The sequence below is a fragment of the Ambystoma mexicanum genome, chromosome 10 (genome assembly GCF_040938575.1).
Source record: "Ambystoma mexicanum isolate Mex_15411 chromosome 10, UKY_AmexF1_1, whole genome shotgun sequence".
Classification (NCBI taxonomy): domain Eukaryota; kingdom Metazoa; phylum Chordata; class Amphibia; order Caudata; family Ambystomatidae; genus Ambystoma; species Ambystoma mexicanum.
The window spans coordinates 685,100,437-685,124,349 of record NC_090932.1 but is presented as its reverse complement, the minus strand read 5'-3'; the positions used below and the strand labels follow the sequence as shown (position 1 = coordinate 685,124,349).

At 46.5% G+C, this 23,913-nt stretch overlaps 1 protein-coding gene across 3 annotated transcripts in view; it reads right to left on the bottom strand.

Annotated features, from left to right (window-relative positions):
- The window catches only part of TFDP2 (transcription factor Dp-2), a 751,258-nt gene that overhangs the window by 644,368 nt on the left and 82,977 nt on the right, over window positions 1–23,913 (bottom strand). The window contains exon 1 of one of the 3 annotated variants that reach the window (XM_069618277.1): window positions 14,206–14,334. The exons of the other annotated variants lie outside the window; for them this stretch is intronic. The gene's annotated coding sequence lies outside the window, so the exon portion shown is untranslated. Of the gene's footprint in view, window positions 1–14,205; window positions 14,335–23,913 lie in introns of those variants that run through there. 3 annotated transcript variants of the gene reach the window in all.

Here is a 23,913-nt window from a genome sequence, read left to right as displayed (position 1 = left end):
GCTTTTTAACATGCAACCCTAAGCCTTGCATATTCTGTACTGTTTGCGCCCCAATACCCTTGAGTCTGGTGCGCATTATAAATAAATAAACAAACAAACAACAAACTCCAGGTCCCAATGGTTTACCTGCAGATTTGTGGAAAATTCTGGTGGAAAAAGCGAGCAGTCACATGCTTAAAATGCTGCAGGAAAGTACAGCGACGGGGACATTGCCAGCAGATCTGCAAGCCTCTACCATGGCGGTAATCAACAAAAAGGGAGGGATAAACATAGATGTGAATCATACCGCCCAATTACACTTTTTAATGAGAAGGTTAACAGTTTAGCTAAGGCATTAGCAAATAGGTTGTTAGGAGTACTTCTACAGCTGGTACAACAAGATCAGAATGGATTCATACCAGATGGGTTGACAAGATATAATCTGAGGAGGTTGTTCAATGTGATCACCTCAAGGGACTTGGGAGAGGGGTTGGGAGGGCAAGGAAGCGATACTCTCCTTAGACTCCTATAGTGCATTTGATATGGTGGAGGGGTATTCTGTGGGCAGTTATGCAAAGGATGAGGTTTGGGCCAAAGTTCATTTCCTGGGCCAGGTTACTTTACGATTCCCTCTGGGCGAGTGTTAGGGTGAATGGTCATCTTTCTGCCCCCTTTGCTTTAAGGCGAGGCACGAAGCAGGGTTGCCCCCCCTCTCCATTTTTATTTACATTGAACATGGATCTGTTGGCAGAGGTGGTGCGATCCAACAGGGTTTTCAGGGGTATTGGGAGTCTGGGGAAACAGGAGGACAGGATCTCGCAGTAGGAGGATGACATTCTCCTATATGTGTGCGACCCAGAAGTGACAGTGCAAAGGGCAGGAGAGTTAATCCAAACGTTTGGAGAGATGAGTGGGTTGAAGATTAACTGGGGAGAAGTCAGCATATTTTAATCTCCAGTGGGATCTCGAGGGGCATGAGCAGTGGGGGGAGCTCCAACCGTTGACGCAAGCATTTAAATACGTCGGGATATTGGTGACACGGTCGAGCAGGGAATTGTTTCAGCCGGACTGGGAGGCAGTGGTAACCGGCATTCTTCAAGATGTGGTGAGGTGGTCAAATCCCCCTGCTCTCATGGATGGGCAGAGTGGAGCTCTTTAAGAAGATTCCCTTCCCAAAATGTCTTTATGTACTTCAGACCTCGCTGTATGAGGTACCCAAAGGTGAATTTGACAAGGTAGATAGCAAACTGAGGCTGGGTTGGAGGACAGAACCTCCCCAACCTTCAGAGAGATCTCTGGGCGATTCCATAAGAAAAAGTGAGAAAGAGCGAAAAGGGAGAAAGAGCGAAAAGGGAGAAAGAGCGAAAGAGAAAAACAGAGAGAGACTTGAAGCGGGATGGGGGAAGCCTGCCACCACCTCTCCCTCCAACTAAATTCATGACAAGAAGGCCAGAAAAAACTGCAGTCACCAATTCTATTTTTGAACTCATTCCCAACGGACCCATGATTGACAATTATGCTGAGAGGCATCCCCTCGGCCAGCCATACGGATCTATGTGATTATTGCAACAGCCGAAAATGGCGACTTTTTTTTTTAACCCTCTACATTACATATATATGCAGAGGGAGTCCCCCTGCAGCACCCCATATTAATGTTACATTCTACACCCCTCCACATATATATGTGGTGTAAGGGTGGGGTAAAAAATAAAAAAGGCGCCATTTTCGGCCGTCGCAATTATCAGGTCGACATTTTGGTACGATTCCCAGCCATACTGACCAAGGGACATACAGATCTATCCATACATGGATGAAGAAGCAGAGGCTATGTTTAGAGAAACCTGTAGGGACAGCTTGGACTAAACACTAAGAAGCCATGTTACTGACGTCGTTAAGAGACACCACGGCATAGCAGCGTTAGACACTTAGCACACGTGCCATCGCACTTCAGGACCCAAATACGCACTCTAATCCATGAACACATGAGTACAGTTCTATAGTTAAGAGGATAGATACATATACATACTGTCATTGCTTTTATTATTTTGCCATTAGCCAAACACAGCAACGCAGAAACCGCAAGGTGCAAGAGATCCTGAGCAGAGCTTGCAGATGCCTACACACAAATAACCCTATGGAACTACAGGAGCACCTATGGGACCTGACAGAGCCAAATGTGACTAACCTATGGAGATGTAGTATAGCACTGACACTGTGGAAACCACATTATAAGGTTTAGGAAAATTACAGCAAGCCTCAGGCCTCTGAGCAAGGGATGGACTGAGCCGATTCAGGCTGGGAAGAGAACAAGACGTGTGAGAGAGGACCCGCAACCAAGGTCAAGAGATACGGATGACATTCCAATCCCCAGACGACAAAGGTACCAGCTGCAGAAAATACTAATAAATCCTCATAATTCAGAGCTGCACAGATCAAATCTGTGGTCTCTGAACACGCACGCAACCGAAGCAGACAATGGACAGCAATCGGCGGTGGGAAAGGAGAGCCGGTCTCAGGCTTCCAGACAAAGACCTCAACAAGTATGCAACAAGTGTGCCGCTACTCTGCAGTGCACTCTCATAAGCAAAGGTGGTTTACACAAGTTACAATACGGACACATAATCGTTCTCATTACCTTGAAGAGGTACACAGTGAGCTTAGAATCTTTGCAGATCCCAGGCCTGGGGACGTCGGCTCTAGCCAATCACAGTTTAGTACCCATGGGGTGGGTAGCAATGGGCAAGAACCAATGGTAAATCCACCACACTGCAACAATGTAATAGATAGTGAATTGGGGATGTAACAGGCCGGCCACCTGGCATGCGAGGGCCAGTAGAATAACATCTACAAAGAATATTCAATACCCAATCACTTGGCCCAATAGGTTCTCTGGAGAGGAGCCCAAGTGGTGACAAAATGCTGATGCCATTTGCAAGTAAAACCAGCCTGCAAGCAACGGAAGAGCGTGATGTGCATGACTATTTTCTGCTCTTATGCTGATCCCGGTTGGCTTTACCTGTAATAAACCACAGTTTGAACTTGCCGTTGACTGAGTCCTCTGTGTATCCTGGGGATGGAGTTGGGCCCTCAAAGTCCGCGGACTTCCTGTGTCCCTCTGGCATAACTGGGGTTCCATCCCCAACAGACTTTCCTCAGCATGAGAGATTGGTGGTTAAGGTTTGGCGCATATTAATGGAGAAAACGAGGGATGGCAGCAAACTGGCATTGAACCAGGCACTTTGGAAGAACAGGCTGCTCCCAGAAATGAGGGAGGTGCAGGTGGGGGAGCAGAGGGTGAGATTGGTGGGCGATGTGATTCAGAGGGGGACGTGAAGTCCTTCAAGGATTTGAGGAGAAGTCATGGGGTGTCATCCAGTATGCTATATCATTATGTGCAGCTGAGTCACGCACTGGGAACACGGATCAGGTCGGAGGCTGAACCTCTACAAGATTACTCATTATTGAGAAGGCTGGTGACTGAAAGATTGACATGGGATTGCCTCAAGTGCAAAACAGAGGAGGGACCATTTATTCATGTGGTTTGGATATGCCCAGTAATTAGTAGCTTGTTGAGGTTGGGTTAATTAATGCGTTGAACACGGTCGTGGAAGAGGAACTGGAGTTAGATCTCAAACTGTGTGCTTCAGGGATTTGGGAGGTTGCACCCTTGACGTCAATGGAGATATCTGGTGGGGCAATGTTTGGCGTGGAAGACGTATAGTGATGTGGAGGGGGGCCGGGGGAAGGCCCCTCAATGGGAAAAACTGGTATATAAGAACAGGGGATGCCAGCAAAAGCACACCAAGGTATAGGGAAAATGGGTGCAGAGGGCTCAAGGAGACTGACCGGAGGAGAGCTGAAGTGAGGAAGGTGGGGCCAAGATATGAGGGGCAGGGTGGAGAGTGCCTGCGTGAAAGGGGGGGCTGCAGAGGGGTAAAAGAGTTTAGGTGATTGGAAGCTCACGGGGATGGGGAGGTCTAGGGTAAAAAGTGGGAGAGTTTGGGAGGGGTATTTGCTTTGGACTATAATATTGATTGAGGTATTGTGCTGGATACCGCATTGGACTGGATTGCTCTTTTTGCCATTTCCCTATAAATTCAATAAATATGTGTTATCAAAATAAAAGATTGTAGACATGCAGCAAGGGTTTGTGTCAGTAAATATCATCGCTCATGAATTTGAAAATGTAGCTTGATGTGAGGCGAGTTCCAAAGTGGTAATTTGCCAGATCCAGAATGGAGTCATTGTTCTACAGTATCCACGTGTCCTCAAAACACTAACAGGTTTTTCAAATGAATGGAGAGATCGAATACACAACCCTCTGGGTCAGGTAACACAAACATTCAATCTGTATCTCAAAACACTAACAAGTGCCTGGACCAGCATCCAGATCCAGTGAAATGAGACCCTTATTGGGAAAGTGGATAATGTAATACAATTACTCCATTCTGATGCTGGCGAATTACCCCTGTACATACTGGATTTAACAGTACAAGTTACCTCAACACAACCCAATCAGACTAGAGTCTGATCTCTTTTCATAGCAGTTGTCACGCAATGCAGTATGACTGAGAAACAATGCGGTCAGTGACTGCTGTCGCCATGCACGCACTGGATGGTGGTGGGCCTCTTTAGTTCTATTTCATCAGTGCAATCGGACATTCAACCATGGGGCACCGACATCTGGCTTATCTGCTAATACCAGATCACTTTCTGGAGTGTTTTAACCTTCTTTCTCCCTTGCTACCCTCAAGGTTTCCTAATTGGGACCTCCAGGCTGGATCCACCCCCTATCTGTACAACAGATGCCTTTTACCATGCATAACATCTACCTGGAGCAGGTGGAGTTATTTGGTGTTGGGCTTAGGGTTCCACAAGTACTCCTAAACATTCAAAAGAGATCATCAGAAGATGCCGGTGATGAATTTCCTCTGGCTCAAGACCATCAAGGACTGTCCAGGAGAGGCGCCCACTATCTCAGTCTTTCTGAAACAGTTTCTTTCTATAGCCACACCTGGCAAATATGTGGGTCTCATGACGGATTGCTCCCTTGCTATTACAGGGTTCGAAATTGAGATTCAATAAGCACAAGCTAAAACCAGCTCCTGGGTGTCTGGCAACAGCCTGTAGGCAGGAGCTACTGCAGGGGAACCAGTCGACACCAGAGATGCTCATTTAACTAATCCATTTTGTATGAACCATTGTGCTTAAATGTGTATTAGATGTGTTCCAATTCTTTTTTCCATACAGTTTGCTCTTTGATTAGGATTTCCAGACCTCAGCTCAAGCCTGAGGCAATGCTGTTCTTTCAGCACTCAGTGCTTTTTCGCTTCATTCTCCCGAAGGTGTTCTCGACTCTGCTGCTCCTTTGATCACTGATGTGTGGACATTAGACGACATAACTCCTACTCTTTTTGGACTTCATTCACTCCCTTTGTCCTTCCCGGTTATATTCAAGGCACTTGCCAATGACCAGCGCTTCTATCAGGCAAGCCCATGCAGGAGCATCCTTCATTGGCTGAAATCCCGAGATTGTGGATATCCCAACTCCTGGAAGGAGCATTTGGAAGCGTAACCTTGGATTCTGTTCTTGGCCCATTTGGGGTTAATGGCTTTCCTATAAATGCTATGCCATGCCATGCCATGACGCACCACATCGACATCACCAAATCTATCTAGTCAACCATGTGCCACTTCAGTTAGAAACCAAAGATTAGCCTCTAGATGTCATCACTGGTCCTACCACCTGAACAACCCCACTATTGACAAAATCTCCAACTCTAGCGATAGCAAAGCTTCGGCCCTCTCGGCTCCTAAAATTGACCTGGCCCTTCTTGCTCACAATACCAGCACTGCCACAAAACTCAAAGGTGCCATCATCAACGCACGCTCCATCCCCGCGCATGCCCTAGATATTGGAGATTTCATAGTCACGGAAAACCTCGACTTTCTTGCAATCACGGAAACTTGGCTGCATGAGGCCTCTGGCCCTGCCTTGATTTTGGCCATCCCCGACAGCTACTCCATTATCAGGTGTGACAGGGACACCAATCAAACTAAGGGGGGAGGATTAGCCTTCATATTTAAGAGCTCGCTCAATCTCAGCTGTCAACACCCTGCAGCTGCCATCAGCGGAACTACTATCTATTAAACTGCCGATCTCACCTAATCACACTGCCACAGTGCACCTCATCTACAGGCCCCCTGGCCCTACCTCTTCATTCGTGGAGGACATCTCATCCATTCTAGCTACTAGCACCAAGCCTAACTCCAAAATCATATGACTTGGCGACCTCAATTTAGGTTATCTGGACACGAATGATGCCAAAGCCATTGACCTAGCAAGTGTTCTGTCCGACTTCGGCCATACCCAACATATTAGAGACTCTACCCATACCAAGGGTCGCACCCTCAATTGGGTCTCAGACATGAACTGTGCGCTTAACATAACCTCTGTGTCCCCATGCGCCTGGTCTGATCACCACAAAATAGTATTCTCCATCAACTCCAGTCCACCCACAGACAAACCCAACCTTGCCCCTCCCACTTACACTCGCAACAAGAAGGATATTACGGCTGAGAAACTACTCCCTCTTATCCTCTCTCTACTGAACACGGTGTCTTCCACTTGCGCGGACCCCACAGTTCTAGTAGACACCTACAACCGCGCCATGCTAAAAGCTCTCAACTTCATTGCCCCCCTCAAATTGCGCAAACAAAAACCTAGCCTCCACCTTAATTCCTGGTTCACCCCCAACCTACGCGACCTGCGTAAAGAAAAAAGAAAAGCTGAGGCTCATTGGAAAAGTTCACCCTCTCTAGTCAACAAAAATAACCTCACCTCAGCTTCCCTCACCTACAAAGAAGCCATCCTAGCTGCAAAAAAGGAAGTGTACAATAAAAGGATCTTACAAGCCCAATCTATTTATTTATTTATTTATTTGCATTTGTAAAGCACACCTACAGCCCGGAGGCATCGTGGCGCTTGTTACAGGAATTTTAAAAGAATTTTCAGTAAGTAGGGTTACATGTGACCGAGAGGTCTCTTAGTTACAAGTACAGTATTCATCACATATTTTATTAGACATAAGAAAACAGTTCATTAGTTAAAGAGTTGTATTTTGAGTGCTTTGCGGAAGGCTAGGTGGGACTGAATCATTCTTCGGTTAGGCGGAAGGGCATTCCACTGTGTGGCTGCTATCGTGGGGAAGCTGGATCCTCCTGCACGGGCCTTTTTTAGTTTTAGGCACAAGGATAAGGTTTGAGTACCCCTCCCTAAGAGGTCTTGTGGCAGTGTGTTTGACAATCCTCTGTACAAGGTATGGAGGGGCAGTATCATGGAGACATTTGTGCACCAGGGAGAGAGTTTTGAAAATGATTCTCTGTTTACCCGGCAGCCAGTGGACCTGTCTCCTGATTTCTGAGATGTGTTCTTTCCTTGAGGTCCCAGTGGCTGCCCCGAGGGCATTGTTTTGCGCTAGTTGTAGTTTAGAAAGGTTTTTGCATGACGTCCCGGATAGTAGGGCGTTACAATAGTCTAGAGCCAATGAGGGCTCTGACTATGGCGAGACAGTTCTGTTGTGATAGGAATGGTCTGGCTGCATTGATGATTTTCGCGTAGTAGGCTGATTATGTGGAGATAGCATGCACTTGTCTCTCCATGGTGAGGTTTGAGTCTAGGTAGATGCCAAGTGTTTTGACATAGTCAGACACCTTGATGGGTGTGTTGTCAATAGTGAAAGAGGGGTATTCCTGACTGAGGTTACCCAGGGTAGTGGGTGAGCCGATTAGTAGGAGTTCCGTTTTTCCCCATTTAGGCAAAGCCAATTGTCATCCATCCAGGATTGGATAGTTGAGTATATAGCTGTGAGATTAGACATGTCAGTTTTGTAGTCACCTGTGAGTGGGATTAACACATGCGTATCATCCGCATAATTGGTGTATGATATGCCCAGGGAATCCAGGATGCTAAACAGTGGCCTGGTGAAAAGGTTGAGCGTTGGCGCTATGCAGGACCCTTGTGGGACCCCACATTTGAGGAGGCTTGGGGTGGCAGAGGCTGAGTCAGAGAAAACTTTCATAGCCATGTCTTGGAGAAAGGAGGTGATCCAGTCGCGTGGTTTGGGGGAGAAGTTAGCCGCAGAAGCAAGGTGACGGCACAAAGTGTTGTGGTCGACCAGGTCGAAAGCAGCTGATAAGTCAAGGAGCAGGAGGAGTGCAGGTTTGCCTATGTCTCTCATGTCGTCCATTTGGTTCTTTAAATCGAGGAGAGCTGATTCAGTGCCATGTCGTGGGCGGAAACCGGGTTGCCGCAGGCCTAGGAGTTGGTTCTCCTCCAGGTATTTTTGAACTTGCATATAAGCCGCTTTGTCGAGAATTTTTAGCAGGAATGGGACCATGGTTATAGGCCTGTAGTTTCCGGGGACGTTGGGGGTCGAGTGATGGCTTTTTTATTAATGGGCGTACCCAGGCTTCTTTGAGATCTTTGGGAACAAGACTGACCTGAAGGAAACATTGATAAAGGCAGTGAGGAAGGGAGCCAACGTGGGAGCAGAGTCTTTGATTAGTTGGGCTGGATAGGCATCACCTTTGCAATTGGAGGGTTTAATAGATTTGAGCAGGGTAATGGCCTCCTATTCCGTGATGTCTCTGAATGCGAAGGGTGGAGTGGGGTTCAGCGCAGGCGAGGTGGGTGCTTTGCTGTGCTGGCTAGCTATTAGCTTTTTGAGCACTTTTTGGTGGCCAATGCTTTTGGACTGAAGGGTGTTGAGCTTCTCTAGCATTGCTGATTGAATGATGTTGCATCAATTTGCATCCTTGATGAGCGTAGGGGGGGGGGGTAGAGGGTTTTTCCAATTCTCTTAAGATAGAGAATATTTCTTTGGAGTTGGATTTGGCGTCATTAATCCTCGAGTCAAATGAGAGGGCTTTAGCTTTAACTAAATTGTTTTTATATGACCTGGAGATGGTTTTGAAGGCCTCCCGTTTGATTCTGAGGGGTTAGCTTTCCAGGTAGAGAGGGCGGATTGTTTTTCTGAGAGTTGTTTGAGCACCAAGAGTTGGAGTGCTTGATTATCTTGGCTTTCTTGAGGGCCAGGGGAGCAATGGCGTCTATAGCTTTGGTGATGATGTTTTTGAAGGTGCTAGCGAGAATGTCTGGTTTATTGGAGGAGGGCGTCTGAAGCATGGGAAGCATTAGGAATGGCGCCAGATATTTTGCTGTGAGTTTACGTGAACTCCTGGCGAGTGCCGCTGGACAAAGGGTGATGGGGACGGAATCCTTTTTCTTAGTGGTGAGGTTGAACTGGATATAGTGGTGGTCGGACTATGGGATAGGGGTATTGGCAGTGACCAGGATGGAGCAATTGTGCTGGGTAACCCAATCAAGGGTGCGTCCTTTGATGTGAGTGGGTTCAGAGATGGTGGGTGCGAAGCCAAGTGTGGCAAGGGCTTTATTAAGGGGTTTGGCGCGATGGTCTTTAGGGTCATTGAGGCCTAGGTTGAGATCACCCAGGAGGATGATTTGGGAGGTTTTTTTTATATTATCCGATAGGGCGTGGACGAGGGAGTCTTGGAAGTCAGTGCAGGGGCCGGGAGGTCGGTATACAATGTGCATATAGATGGTGAAGGTGTGAGACAAGTTGATTTTAAGTGGGAGGTAGTCACAATTGAGTCTGAGTTGCCTCTGTTGTCCCGGTGATTCCCTGATGCTAAGGGAGTTCTTGGCTATGAGGGCAACACCCCCTCCTCTCTGATTGGTACGGTCTCTCCTGAAGATAGCGTAGTCTGTGGGGATAGCTAAAGAGAGTGCCGGTCCTGAGCTATCATTCAGCCACGTTTCAGTAATTACAAGTATGTCGAGATTGTCTTTGGTGATCAGATCATGAATGTCAAGGGGATGCGCGGGAATAGAACGTGCATTAACTAGTGCGCTCTTTAGAGTATGGACAGGGTGGGGTGATGTGAGATGAGGGTAGGGGTGTGGTGCGGGGTAGCAAGGAGGTGGTGAGTGGCTCAGTGGGGGCAGGAATGTTACATGCAGAGTGGTTAGCGAAGCATGGAGTGCCAAGCATTGGAGGTGCAGCAGCATGAGGGGGCAGACACATTTCAGTGGGCACACGCAGTGTAACACCATGACTGGGCGCAGGCATTTCGGTGGGCACAGGCAATGCATTAACATGGTTGGGCGCAGGCATGTCGGTGGGCACAGGCAATGCAACAACATGGTTGGGCGCAGGCATTTTGGTGGGCACAGGCAATGCAATAACATGGTTGGGCGCAGGCATTTCGGTGGGCACAGGCAATGCAGTAACATGGTTGGGCGCAGGCATTTCGGTGGGCACAGGCAATGCAGTAACATGGTTGGGCGCAGGTATTTCAGTGTGCAAAGGCAGTGTAACCACATGATTGCAAATAGAGTAACTTGCGTGAGTTTTATCGTCCACGCCTTGGCTCTGAGTGTCATTCAAAGTTCCATTAGTGAGTCTTTTGGTGCTGTTACAGCGGGCGTTATGCTCAATGGAGGGGGCGTCTCTGATATTAGTGGGCGTGCCGCGTACATGTTTGCAACGGCGGATGGCTTGTCGCGGACACCTGCTTGCAACTCTGAGGTTGCGGACGCTAGTGGAAGGTGCATAGCAGCGCATCGGAAACGGCAGGATGCATGTGCGGAGACAGAGGTTTCTATCAGGTAGGAGAGCAGGTAACGTGTGGATTGGGGACTCATTGCGGCTCTGGCTATGCATAGAGGTGAGAGAAGGGGACGTATGTGGATGGGGGTGAAGAGCCTTACCTCTTTGCATACGCCACGCTCCTTCGAGCACCGACGAGCAGCAAAGAGCTGCAAAGAGGGTTGACAGCCTTTCCTCCTGGCCTTCCCTACGCGGCTTTGCCTCGCGGCGAGCCTCCTCTCCCTTTAAAGCAGGAGAGGAGGTTGCGGCGAGGTGTAGGTGCCAATCCGGCTTCTCTGAAGCTGGTGTTGTGGCAGTTGCCACGGTCACGGCGGCCATTTAAGGAAGGTAATGGCTCTCAGAGCTCGTAATGCTTTTTAGAACAGCTGATTTCTTCGGTGTTGGCATCGGGTTGGTAGGACGCACATGTCGTGCATGAGTCTAACACCAAGGAACTCTTCAAGATCCTCAAGGAACTAGAGTCTCCAGTTGCCCCGCTTGATAAGTGTAACCCCGACACGGAGTGGTGCTCCAACATTCCAAAGGCACTGTTAGACAAAATTGCCTTGCTCCAAGCCAAAATTAATACCAAAAAAAGCTACCTTTCTGACTCAACGAGTAACACCCTGTCTTACAAAAACCCCTCACCTAAACACTCCTTCAAACCTTTTAAGCTTCACACCCCTTACCACTAAGGATGTTGAAAATATTATCTTGAAGCTCAAGCCTTCCAATTGCCGTGACGCTTGCCCTGCACCGGTCATACAGAAAGCTGCACATGATCTCGCCCCATTCATCACCTCATTCATTAATGCCTCCTTCAAATCGGGCACTGTACCTAACAACTTCAAAGATGCGTGGGTCATCCCGTTAATCAAAAAACCTAATCTTGGTCCCATTAACCCCTCCTACAGGCCCATCACCACTGTGCCAAACCTCCTCAAAATTCTGGACCGAGCAGCCTATCTCCAAATACAGGACTACCTTGAAACCAACAATCTACTAGGGCTTAGACAATCCGGTTTCCGTCCTAGACACGGCACAGAGACAGCCTTGATTGATTTGAAAACCCAAATCGAGGACCTGAAAGACGAGGGCAAACAGGCGCTCCTGCTCCTCCTTGATCTCTCAGCAGCCTTTGATTTGGTCGATCATCAAATCCTCTGCCAACACCTTAAGATCGCTGCTCACTTTTCTGACGCAATCACATCTTGGATCAGCTCCTTCTTAGCAAACAGAACCATGAGTGTCTTCTCTTCCTTAGCCGCAGCTGATCCAGCACACGTCCCGTGTGGAGTCCCACAAGGATCCTGTGCATCTCCCACACTTTACAATGTGTTTACTAAACCGCTCTTTGATATACTTGACTACCTTGGTGTCTCCTGCACTAATTAGGCGGACGACACCCAGATACTCATCCCTATCACTGGCGACTATGTAACCGATGCCAAAGCACTCAATGCAGTCTACACTGTCATCCAGGCCTAGATGGCACATCATGGGCTCTGCCTTAATGACGAAAAAACTGAGTTACTCATTCTAGGCTCTCACTCCAAACTCACCACACTTGACCCCAAATACAAATCCTTTACTATCGACGGGAACAACATCAAAGTCTCTAACGTCACTAAAACACTTGGAATCTACCTAGACTCTACTCTGTCCCTCGATAGACAAACCAATGCAGTAATCTCAGCGTCATCCTATACCTGTAAACTGATCACAGCATGCCGTCCCTTTTTGACAACGAGCAACTGCTTGATCCTCGCCAGAACCCTCATGTCTAAAATCGACTACTGCAACGCCCTCTACTTAGGGACAAGTCAAAGAAACCTTGATAAACTCCAGGTCACTCAGAACAATGGCATAAGATCAGCTCTCAACGTACCCAGGCGCTCTCACATCTCCAACACTAGACGCAACTTGCATTGGCTTCCCATCATCCATCGCATATCCCTCAAAGCACTTGTTCTAACTCACAAGGCCCAGAACAATGCAGCCCCTGCCTACTTATCCACGCGCTTTAGACAACATACAGCAACCAGTCCCCTGAGATCTCAGGCTCGCACACTGTCTATTTCTAGTTTCAAGCTATAGACAGCCGGAGGCTCGAGCTTCCCAGTCCTTGCGGCTAAGCTCTGGAACTCCCTACCGAATGCTCTCAGAAATGTTCCACACTTCCACTCCTTCAAACCTAAAACCAAACAGTGGCTATATGAACGGGATACCCCAGCCACCTCACTTTAATTTATACAGCTGTTAATCCACTCACCTGCGAACTGTCTGTACACTGTTATAGACTGTTTATACCGTATACCATTTGTACTGTACACTCTTCTCTATGCAATGTTCTTAACTTTTTGTAAATATGTGTAAAAGGTAAAATGTATATATTGCTGTAACTACCCGCAAAACATGCGCCCAGATGCCCGGGGGCAAGGTGCGCACTACAAATAAATACAAATGCAGTTAGTTAAGGTTTGCCCAAAAAGGGTTTACTTTTTGCTCAGTCAAACACGTAGGCACTAACACAACAAGAGCTAAAGCTACAATGTTGAAAATAACCCATACACTGCTATGGTTCGATTCCAAAATAAAGCTCATTAAATCTTCTGGTTATACCTTTTCCAAACTCAGATTTGCCTTTTCAAGGACTTTGCTAGGGAATGCTACTGCAGTATGTTGCACGTAAAGCGATGACGATAAGCAGGTCAAAACTTTAGATCTCACCAGATCAACTTCGCTTTTAATCTCCTTGTTTTTGATGAAAGCAGTAGCACAGCATTACAAATATACTATGCAGAGGAATCGGGTGCTAGCAAAACAGCAAGGAGGTGTACAGGCTAGCAAAACAGCATCGAGGTGTACAGGAGCTGGCAAAACAGCACAGAGGTGTGACGCAGATATATACATTGAGGGTAACAGGTTTGAACCCCGGCAGGGCTGGCTCAGCCTGTCATCCTCCCGAGGTCATCAAAAAGACTACAAAGACTTTGGTATATGAGCAGTTCTGACATACTTGCCAATATTCTGTGACCAAAAAGATGAAGAATTTTTCAAGTTTCAAAAATAATAATTCCCATAACAATGACATCACAGGAAAATACAAAACATACAAACAGCACAACATGGAAAGAACACCAAATTGTCGGCAGATGCTGTATGATGGTGTTACACTTTGCCACTTGCTTTCATTGGTCGTGGTTCACCCAAGGGTTGTCCTGGCATTGGCAAGAGTGCAGAACAGAGTCAAGTAGCTGTCAGGTCATTGGATTGGTCTGAATCCACTCAAAGTAAATCACCTACCAGCCCACTGTACAGACAGGCTAATTAATGCGTTGCATGCTTTGTCCTGCAGCCTGCCTTAGAGTCACATGAATTACCTGCCACTGTAAAAAGCAGTAGGATCTGTCACTGAAATCTGTAGGCGGTAGGACTGCTTCAAAAGCAGTAGCCTACTGCCTAAATCTGTAGGGTTGGCAAGTATAAGTTCAGCTACCAAACCCTTACACTCCCAATGTACTGTATAAACAAAACGGCTGCTATGACACCTCACCGGTTTAATATGGATTATTCCAGTAACAGAAACGCGCAGATGTCCGAGGTCGAAGGCAATCTTAAACCTGTGCTTCCCCTTCACGTGGCCTTAGGCGCCCCACCTGCTGTGGGCACTTGCAGCCTTGCAATGTGTGGAACTCGTGTCAATGAACCTGCAACTTTCTGCTGAGTAACAACTCCGCAAGACCTACGTTGGCCACGGCTGTACCGATGAGCTTTTTGGTCAGAGGTAGGGTGACCAGATTTTTCACCCAAAAACCCCGAACAGGCCATAGACATAAAAGTAGGACTAACATAAATAAAAAACAAGACTATAGTCCTACTTCTATGTCGCTGGCCCGTGCGGGCGGTGGGGGGCGAGAGGGGGCGCGGAGGGTGTGTGCTCACATGCACCCCCCTCTTATTGGAGTAAAGTGCCCGGGGGGAGGGGAAGGGAGAGGAAATGGGGGCCATTCGAGGATTTAGAGTTGCGCCGGGACTCGATTTCGAAATCGGGTCTCGGTGTTGTACGGTATCCTGCATCCCCGTACGTTAAATGTGCATTGGCAAAGCCAATATTTTTTGGTTGTCGCATATCAAGTACAGCTTGGAATGCCTCAACAACGCCACCATATCCGTACCATAGTCACCATATGGTAAGGCACGTCTCCCATGTATGCAGCTGCTGCCATCATATTTTGGGTGCAGCCTCAAATGCTCCAATAATGGGTTGTACAATCGCTAACAATAGATACATACGTGCGTAGTCCTGCAGGGAGTCCCGCTATTATTGCTTTACGTTGCTGTATGTTTAGAAAGTCGCAAGCCAGCAACAGAATGCCACTATTATCATTCAGGAAACATCTGAAAACTATTTTTTGTATATGTTTCACTTATTGCCACGTCTCGATTTAGTTCATTTACGATCACGTGCTCTTAGCCCCATTTCTGCTTGGAGCACAATGCACCAGTATGTGCTCTTCTATAGCACCATGATGCCTTTTGGTTAAAGTAAGTGCTTTACAAAATACCATAAAAAATTAAAAATATAAAAACTACACTAAACAAGATAAGAAGCAAAAGAAAGTGGACAGTGAGTAATGATATGATATGACAGGTTATTTATAACGCGCAAAATACCCAGAAGCTTCTAAACGCGTTGCCCTGTGTCTCGTTTGTTTGATTGTTTGATTCACTTGTAATGCGCGGCAGACCCGAGGGTAACCAGGCGCAACAGTCAAGAAGATGCAAAGCTTAGGTTACAAGGTAGCAATGGTTACATACAAAATACATGATACATATACAGATATCACAAGTAGTAGGCAATTATAATTTACAAGACACAGACATAGTTACAAAGTATATAGTATATATAGTAGGGGCAGTAAATATACAGGTGCCAGATGGTAGTAGGGGCAGTAAATATACAGTCCTAGTATAGTAGGGGCAGTAAAATATACAGGTGCCGGATGAACATTATCTCCTCAACCAGGAGGGCAGAGTGAAGAGGTCCAACGGTCAGAAGGAGCATGGTCAAGATATGTAAATACTGGGTAGTCTGGGGATATTTGTGCACCAATGGGCTAATCATTGGTAGACTTCAGCAGGTTGATGTAGTTGGTTCTGAATTTCAGAAAGGGCTGTTCCTCACGTATAGGGTTAGGCAGTGAGTGTCGTCTTGCTTCCAAGGTGAGCACGTTGCCCCTGAGCTATCCTACCGGGACAGATCAGAAAAAGAGTGGTGAGCAGGGAGGGGAAAAGTGGAGCAGATAAGGAGCGGTGTGCATCTGTACAGGCAGGAAGGAGGAGGGTGATCGCTTGTACTAGGAGGGACAAAAAACATCTGAAAACCTTCTTCAAACCTATTTAGAAGTACAATAACAATGCACCTGCAGCAGAATTCAGTAGAAAACATGTAATGGTCTTCTCGGGAGGATAGCTCAGGGGCAACGTGCTCGCCTTGGAATGAAGACGACACAGAGCACCACAGGTTTGATCCCCGGGTCCGCGCTTAGAAACCTCTGGGTATTAAGCGCGTTATAAATAACCTATCACATCATATCATGGTTAAGTGCAATTCGCACCAGGAAACCTTCACATAAAAACAAACCTGGGAAACACACAGGTTGTTCACATAATGGGTGGGATATCTCGAGGGGATCCATGACAGCTGTGGGTAGCTCATGCTACTGGAATTTCCACATTGCAACTATAACAAGTCTTCTGCCTAGTACTGGATACAGCCAAGAGGGGGATTGGCTCCGCGAACCAGTGGATGATGGACACAGAGGCAATATTGAGATTATCCCATGGTCACCTTCCCTTGGTCCCAGTATGTTGAGCGAGTGTGGTAAGCGAGTGCAGTTAGAGGCACTGACAGACTGGAGAGAGGTTTTCCTTGAGGGACAGAATTCTTTGGCGTGCTTCATCGACTGAAATTAACCAGCACAGCACGTCTGCCACGCAGAGTGTGGTGAGAGTTCAGTTGAGGGTTGGAGAAGGTGAGGTGAGTGTTTTCCATCGCACCCCCTTATACAATGTATAACATATGCAGTAAAGCCACGTATGGCAGTAGAACAGATATTACTCCCCTTACCACTGTTCAAGTTGACGCTTTTAGCAAGGTGACTGCAGCTGACGTAGTAAACGTGGCTCCGTCATTAAACGACTGTCCCTCTCAGATGAACGCTAATGGAGAACCAGCTAACACTATGGGCTTTTGTGTAGGGATGGGAAAGGCACTTGTCGGGCACTGCCATAGTGGTATTAACTGGCCATTGATGGCAGCAGGTGCAAAATGGTTCGAGTAATTGGGCATCTAACAGCAGTGCCTGAAAAACACTGAATACATATACACAAGCCAAAACTGTTTGCTTTCCCATGTTTGTTTTTAACAAACTTCAGTGAAGGACACGCATAGTGCTTATAAATAGAGTGGCTGAAGGCAGATCTGGTTTAGACATTTGTATTACACCAGTAACGTGTTTACCGCTCCAATTAAGTAATTAACTCTCCGAAGACTGCTTCAACAAAACACCGGCAGGCACTTCAAGTGCAAAGCTTGATGGTAAGCAAGCTGAACGAGTTCCCATGAGGTGTTTCGGTCAGGAACGGGCAGTAACTTGTTGAGAATGGCCGCAGGGATTAGCATGGCCATGGGCAGTCGATGGGTGGGCAAATAACCAGACACGTCTTTCAAGCTTTGTGTCCCTCCTCATATGCCATTTCTACCTATATGTACTCTAATGCAATATGGCGTGTAGGTGGCTCTGTCACCTAATAGCCAAAACTAAGACGAATCCAGGTAAAATAAAATTACAGACTTCTATTCATCGGCTGGTGCTAGTAGGTGACCAAGGGTGACAACTTTATCAATGATCTGAGTTTACTTGAAATGGAAGCCTCTATAGGCATTCCCAGCTGCCAGAGCCATGAACCGTTAGCTAATTAGACTTGTATTTCTTCTGGCCCTGCAGAAATACCTTCCTTCCTAACAGAGCAGAACAAGGATGAAGAAGATTCCTCTTTATCAAGCAGCATTACCGATTCCTCTAGGCTGCATCAAACTTAAGAGACACAAGCTGCTAAATAAAATGTAGCTCTCATTCAACAGGGCATAAAATAAGCAGTGTTGCATAGCAATTTGCTATGCAAATATGCAGTTTTGCTAATTAAATTGACACTTGTGTAGCACAGCTAGCTATTTAATTTATTTTGTTCAATGAAAGCACAGCTCACCCTGCATTTCTCTTTTGCCCTCAGGGCTACCCCACCCTCTTACCCGTTCACTGCAAGTACAAATGGACTAATGGGAGATAGTGCAGCAGGAATCATCTCAGGAATCATCTCCTTTACTATTCAAATTGCCAGAGGTCTATGTGAGAGTGCTAGGCAAGAAACGTTCTCTCTTTTTCAAATAATTGCAAACCAGAAGTAAACAGGGTGGCATCATTAAATTAACTATATCCTTTCTGGCAAAGACAGTATGTGTTAACTTTAATTCCCTTTCTAACATTTTAAGTTGCTACATAATGCAGAATTGCAGTATTGTTACTGTAAAATATTGCATGGTCTTCATGTTTTTCAAGCTTCATGAGAGCCAGTGCAGGTTCCATGTGAAAAAAGAGGCAAGAGGCGGCAGGGGTTACAAGTCCTAATCAGCCCTCCTTGACCCTTCCCATGATACACCCACTGGCAGGAAGCAGCGAGTGGAGTAGCAGTAGAGTGGTGGAAGTAGAGAGTAGTAGTGAGAGGTGGGAGTAGAGAAGGGGCTGGTAGTAGTAAGTGGTGGCAATGATAGGAGGGGACGGCAGTGGTAGTGGAGTAGTGGTAGAGGTGGTACAAGTAGCAGAGGGGTAGTGCTGCCAAGAGGGTTTAGAGGTGGCAGGAAGGAGGAGAAGATAACACAAGAGATAGTAGGTGCTAGTGGTAGTAGTGAGCAGAGAAATACAGAGAATAGTAAGAGCTAAGGGTGGAGGGAAGAAGGCATAGTGTGAGATTGGAGGGACAATTGATGGTAGTGAGCAGATGTAGGGTGTTGAACAGAGCTAGGGCGTTGAGCAGGGCGGTATAGAAGGAGTAATTTTCACGAAGTGTCTTGTTTCCTAAAGACATCCATCATCTAGACAGACGGATGTCTTTAGGAAACAAAACACTTCCTGAAAATTACTCCTTCTATACAGCCCTGTATCTATATGATATCAAAGAGGACAACGTCTAAACCAACTTTGTAGTAGTTGTTACATATACTTTTTAGATAGATTTTTGCAATGGCAAGTAATTTATGCTTGATGCATGATTACAGACGGGTAGGGAAAGCCCACACTACAGAGGGTGAATAAAGTTTCGGAAATCCCCCGCCGTGTGTTCTTTCTCTCATATTACCGTCTTTTTAAACACTAGTGGTGTGTTTGATGTTTTGAGATAGCCCATTTTTGATCTGGGCAAAACTGTCTGACTACTCATTAAGGGCCAGCTTCCCTCTTATCTAGCCTCTTTTAGATAGGCGGTTCACCACATGCACACTAGGGATAGGAGCTCTGCAGGGTCAGGGTGTCCTTCCAGCCAGGGTCAGAATAGGTAACACAATTAAAGTACCACTTGTTCCAAGTTTTGCTGGCAAATGTATACTGTTTTGGTCTTTATTATGTCTTGTGTGATTGTAAGTGACAGAAAGGCTCTCATATCCCTTGAGGATTAGCGAAAACACTTTGATTTTTCTTTACCTGTAAGTGTTTTTCCCAAACCTGTACTCTTCAGGTTTCTATAAAGCTCTACCAATATATTCAACAGGGCCAAAGCATATCTTTCATATCCAAAATGTTCAGCAGGTTATTCCCATTAACACGATCATGAAAGTGTTAGCCCATGGAGTCCTCACCTATGATAGAAGAAACCAGGACCCTATTAGAAAAGCATAAAAGTATAGAAGATCTTCCCAATTGTTCTAGATTTTGACAGAGAATTGAATTACAGGTCACCTTGCATGGACAAGGCACTGCCATTACGGTCAGTTAAAAGGATGCATCAAAAATAGACTATTTAGTGGTTAGGGCCTGGAGACATCAGATCAGCACAATCCATCCAGGTCCAGGAAGATCTGAGAAAGCTACATCTAGAGCAACAGCTATTCCAACTCCAAGTCTTAAATAGCCTAGAAATCGCAACTAGTCATTGAGGAGAAAAAGCAAACTCCTCCTGAAAAAGAAATGAGGCATGCAGAAATTGGAGAGATAATGGCTTTAAAAACCTTAATGGACATCAAATCCTTCATCCAAACTTGACCAAGCTGTCTGATACTATCAGACTTGCGGGCCATAAAGAAAATAATCAAGTGATTTTAGCTGTTAATGTGGTGGAGCCATAAAAGAACACACTAGAGATGTGTTGTTCCTTGCCATCACTGCATTCACCATATGTAATGCCTGAATCCCCAGAGGAAAGAGGGCAACAGGGACACACTAGTACAGTGGTCCCTTATTGCAGAGAAGACATGTCCTTTTTTTAATATATTTTTTTAATAGTTCAAAAGACAATTCAATAACGAGACAGACCCTAGTGGGCTGCAACAAACTTAACAGTTGCAAGTCGAATGCAAGAAGCCTATGCAGAAGTGAAGGACCAAGTATAGGCATCATGTGTGATGAGCAGAACTATTCCGCAACCACTGTGTTTCTAAACATCCATGCACCTCCATTGTCATGATTCGCTGTTTCCGCCCTTTTTGGACTTCAGGGTCCATCATGCACCGCAACATGTTATTTTGCATTTATATAGCGCCTTATGTACCATTGATATAGTCTCAAGACGCTGGTAGATTGAACGCCCTCGGGAACCGAAGTTCAAGTCAGTAGAGAGAGTCAAAGGTGCGTGTGAGCACCGTATATATGTGCAGCTGGTGTGGCATTCGTGTAATAGCTGCTTCTTAGCGTTAGGTGTGGTGGTTGAGAGACCAAGAGTATGCGTTTGTTCTGGCAGGTTTTATCCAGACCGATTCTGGCTGCGTTAGGCCTGAGGAGAACGCCTGGCTGGAGGGTGTGTAACCAGCAGTGTTTAGTTAGAGTGATGGGGAGTATGAGGCAGATGTTGGTATGAGAACAGCTATACCGAATGGTGTCATAGTATCTCTGTGTTCTAGTTGAATGGTGGTTTAAAGAATAGAGTAAGCGTGGTGATGCGATATGATGGTTTACATGCTCTTTCAAACGTTCTATGCACTCCAAACCATTCCATGTATGTTGGGTAATTCTATGCGCTCCAATCTGTTCCACGCACTCCAACCCGTTCCACGCACTCCAACCCGTTCTATGCTCTCGAATTCGTTCCGTGCACTCTAATCTGTTCCATGTACTCCGATCCGTTCCGTGTATTCTAAGTTGATTTATGCACTCCATCCACATATTTCACCCGTACCTTCCACATATTTCACCCGTACCTTCCACATATTACACCTGTACCTTCCACATACGTCAACCGTTCCATCCACATAAGTCAACCGTTCCATCATTCACGCATTCATCCGCTCTAGGCACTCATCCGCTCTAGGCACTCGTCCTCTCAACGCATTCATCCGCTCCAAGCATTTGCTCTTTCTGCGCACTCACCCACTCTGCGAACTCATCTGCTCTAGGCACTCCTCAGCTCTTATGCACTCATCCGCTCTACACATTCCTCCGTTCTTGCGCACCCGTCCACTCTGCGCACATGCCCGCTCAACTCGCACCCATCCGCTCTATGCACTCATCCTTTCCGCGCACGCATCTGCTATATGCACTCATCTCCTCTACACAGTTCTTCGCTCTAAACACTCATCCGCTCTATACACTCCTGCAGGTCTACACACTCATCCACTCTACACACTCATCTGCTCAACACACTCATCCGCTCGGCACACTCATCCGTTCCACGCGCTTCAACCATTCTACCGATTTCATCCGCTCTACTCCACTCATTATGCATTATCGGTTCAGGCCATGTCACTTGCCGTACGCACTGGACCCGTTCCGTGCGCTCTGTTTCATGCACTACACCCGTCTCATGTACTTGAATCGTCTATTCTGTACTTTCCATTTATGCCATGCACTCATCTATCCCATGTCATCTGTCTGAGTACTCATCAGTCTCCTGTATTCATCTTTACATCATCTTCTCTTTATTCATTTCGTTCATTTTGTTCATTTGTCCATTGCAATCATTATATCCATTTCATCAATTTAAACCGCAATTCCTGTTTTTGTACGATTTATTCTTTTTATCCATTCCACTGCTTTGATCTACTTTCATCATTCTATTCTGTGTGTCCTTTTAGTTTACAATAGTTTACAATTAGTTGTCGATTTCTCGCTTGGATCTTGATGTTGTATTGTTATTTGTCTTATAGTTATTCAAGATCTAGTAGTTTGTTGGGTTGGTGTCACTGCGATGCTGTTATTCAGTTTGAGTACAGAGTTGGTTTTAGGGGAAGAGCCACGTTTTCAGTAATTTGCGGAAAGACATTAGATCTTCAGTTAGGCAGATGTGGGGTGGGAGTGCGTTCCACAGTGTGGGGGCCAAGGCAGAGAATGATGATCCGCCTAACCTTACCGAGTTTGTTTTAGGTAGGACTAAGAGGCTGGCTGAGCTAGATCTTAGAGTACGTGGAGGGTGATAGGGTTTTAGCTTATCTTGAAGATATTGAGGTCCGGTTTTATGCAGTGCTCATTGAGAAATGCATAAGATTTTGAAGGTCACCCTTCGGGCCACCGGAAGCTACTGCAGAGTTTTGAGGGCTGGGGAGACGTCTCTCGGGCCAAGCGCTAGTAGCAGTTTGGCTGCAGCGTTTTGTGCTCTTTGTAGTTTATTCAGTTGGTAAGCGTGGACTCCGAGGTAGAGTGGGTTAGCGTAGTCCAGTCTTGATATAACAATTGATTGGACTGCAGAGAGTCTGTTGGGAAAGGAGAGGTATGGAAAGATGCGCCTAAGAGTTTTAAGGTGGTAGTGGCAGGACTTTGAGACGTTGTTGACTTGGCGCGAGAGTGTCAGGTCAGAGTCAAGGGTGCATCCAAGGTTTTTTACTGACTTAGAGGGAGTCGGTGAATTGCCCATGGCAAATGGCCAGGGTAATGAGTGTGGAAGAAGTTCAGAGTTGTCACATACCATGATTTCGGTTTTGAAGGGGTTTAGCAAGAGGTGGTTTCTGGTCATCCAGAGCTCAATGTCGAGGAGGTAGGAAGCGAGGTCAGGTTGGCAGTTGGGTTTTGAGTTCAGGAGTTTTAGAATTAGTTGAGTGTCATCAGCGTAGTTGTAACATAGGATGTTGTGTGAGCGAATTATTGGTGGGAGGGTGATCAAGTAGAGATTGAACAGGAGGGCAGATAGGCATGCTCCTTGTGGACCTCCCGTGTCGACTGGTCGGGCTTGGGAGGAATAGGTGGAGAGTAGTGTTATTTGATACCTATCTTTGAAGAACAAAGCTATCCATTTGAGAGCGGTTCCACAAATTCCTAGGGAGTGGAGGCGGTCAAGGAGGATTGAGTGATTGATTGTGTCGAAGGCGGCTGATAGGTCGAGAAGGATTAATGCAGCACATCCTGCGGCGTCTGCCGTGATTTTAAGGTCATCCCAGATTGAGGTTAGGGTGGTTTCAGTTCTGTGTCGGGCTCTGAAACCTGATTGTGCAGGGTCTAGGAGATTGTTGGTTTCGACAAAGGCATTTAGTTGGGAGCAGGCGGTTCGGTCAATGAGTTTGTCAAGGAACCTGGTGTTTGAGATGGGGCGGCAGTTTTTGGGCTCGAGAGGGTCGAGGGAAGTTTTTTTTATTAGTGGTTTGACATGAACCATTTTGAATGCGTCGGGAAAGATACCCGAGGAAAGGGAGTCATTTATGATGGATCTTGCGTGTTCACCTGCGCAGGTAGAAGCGAACATTTCTTTGAGGGTTGTGGCCAGGCAGGGGTCTAGCGGAGAGCCGGATGGTTTGCGGGCAGAGAAGTTTGAGAAATTGGTCGGGTGATATTGGACTAAAGGAGTCATACCTGCTATTCTACCAACATGGCAGACACCAGAGAAAAGCCGCCGTCTAGTGTTTATGCAAAATTTGCTGCTTCCTAGAAAACAGGCACGCCCCCACGGCTCTGCGCATCTCAACGCTACCTTACAGAGTAACCGGCAAGTGTGTTCCTAACTTTCCTTCTTCCGTGCTACTCCCCTGCTAATTAGCGGATACAATTTCCTACCTGGTGTGCAATTG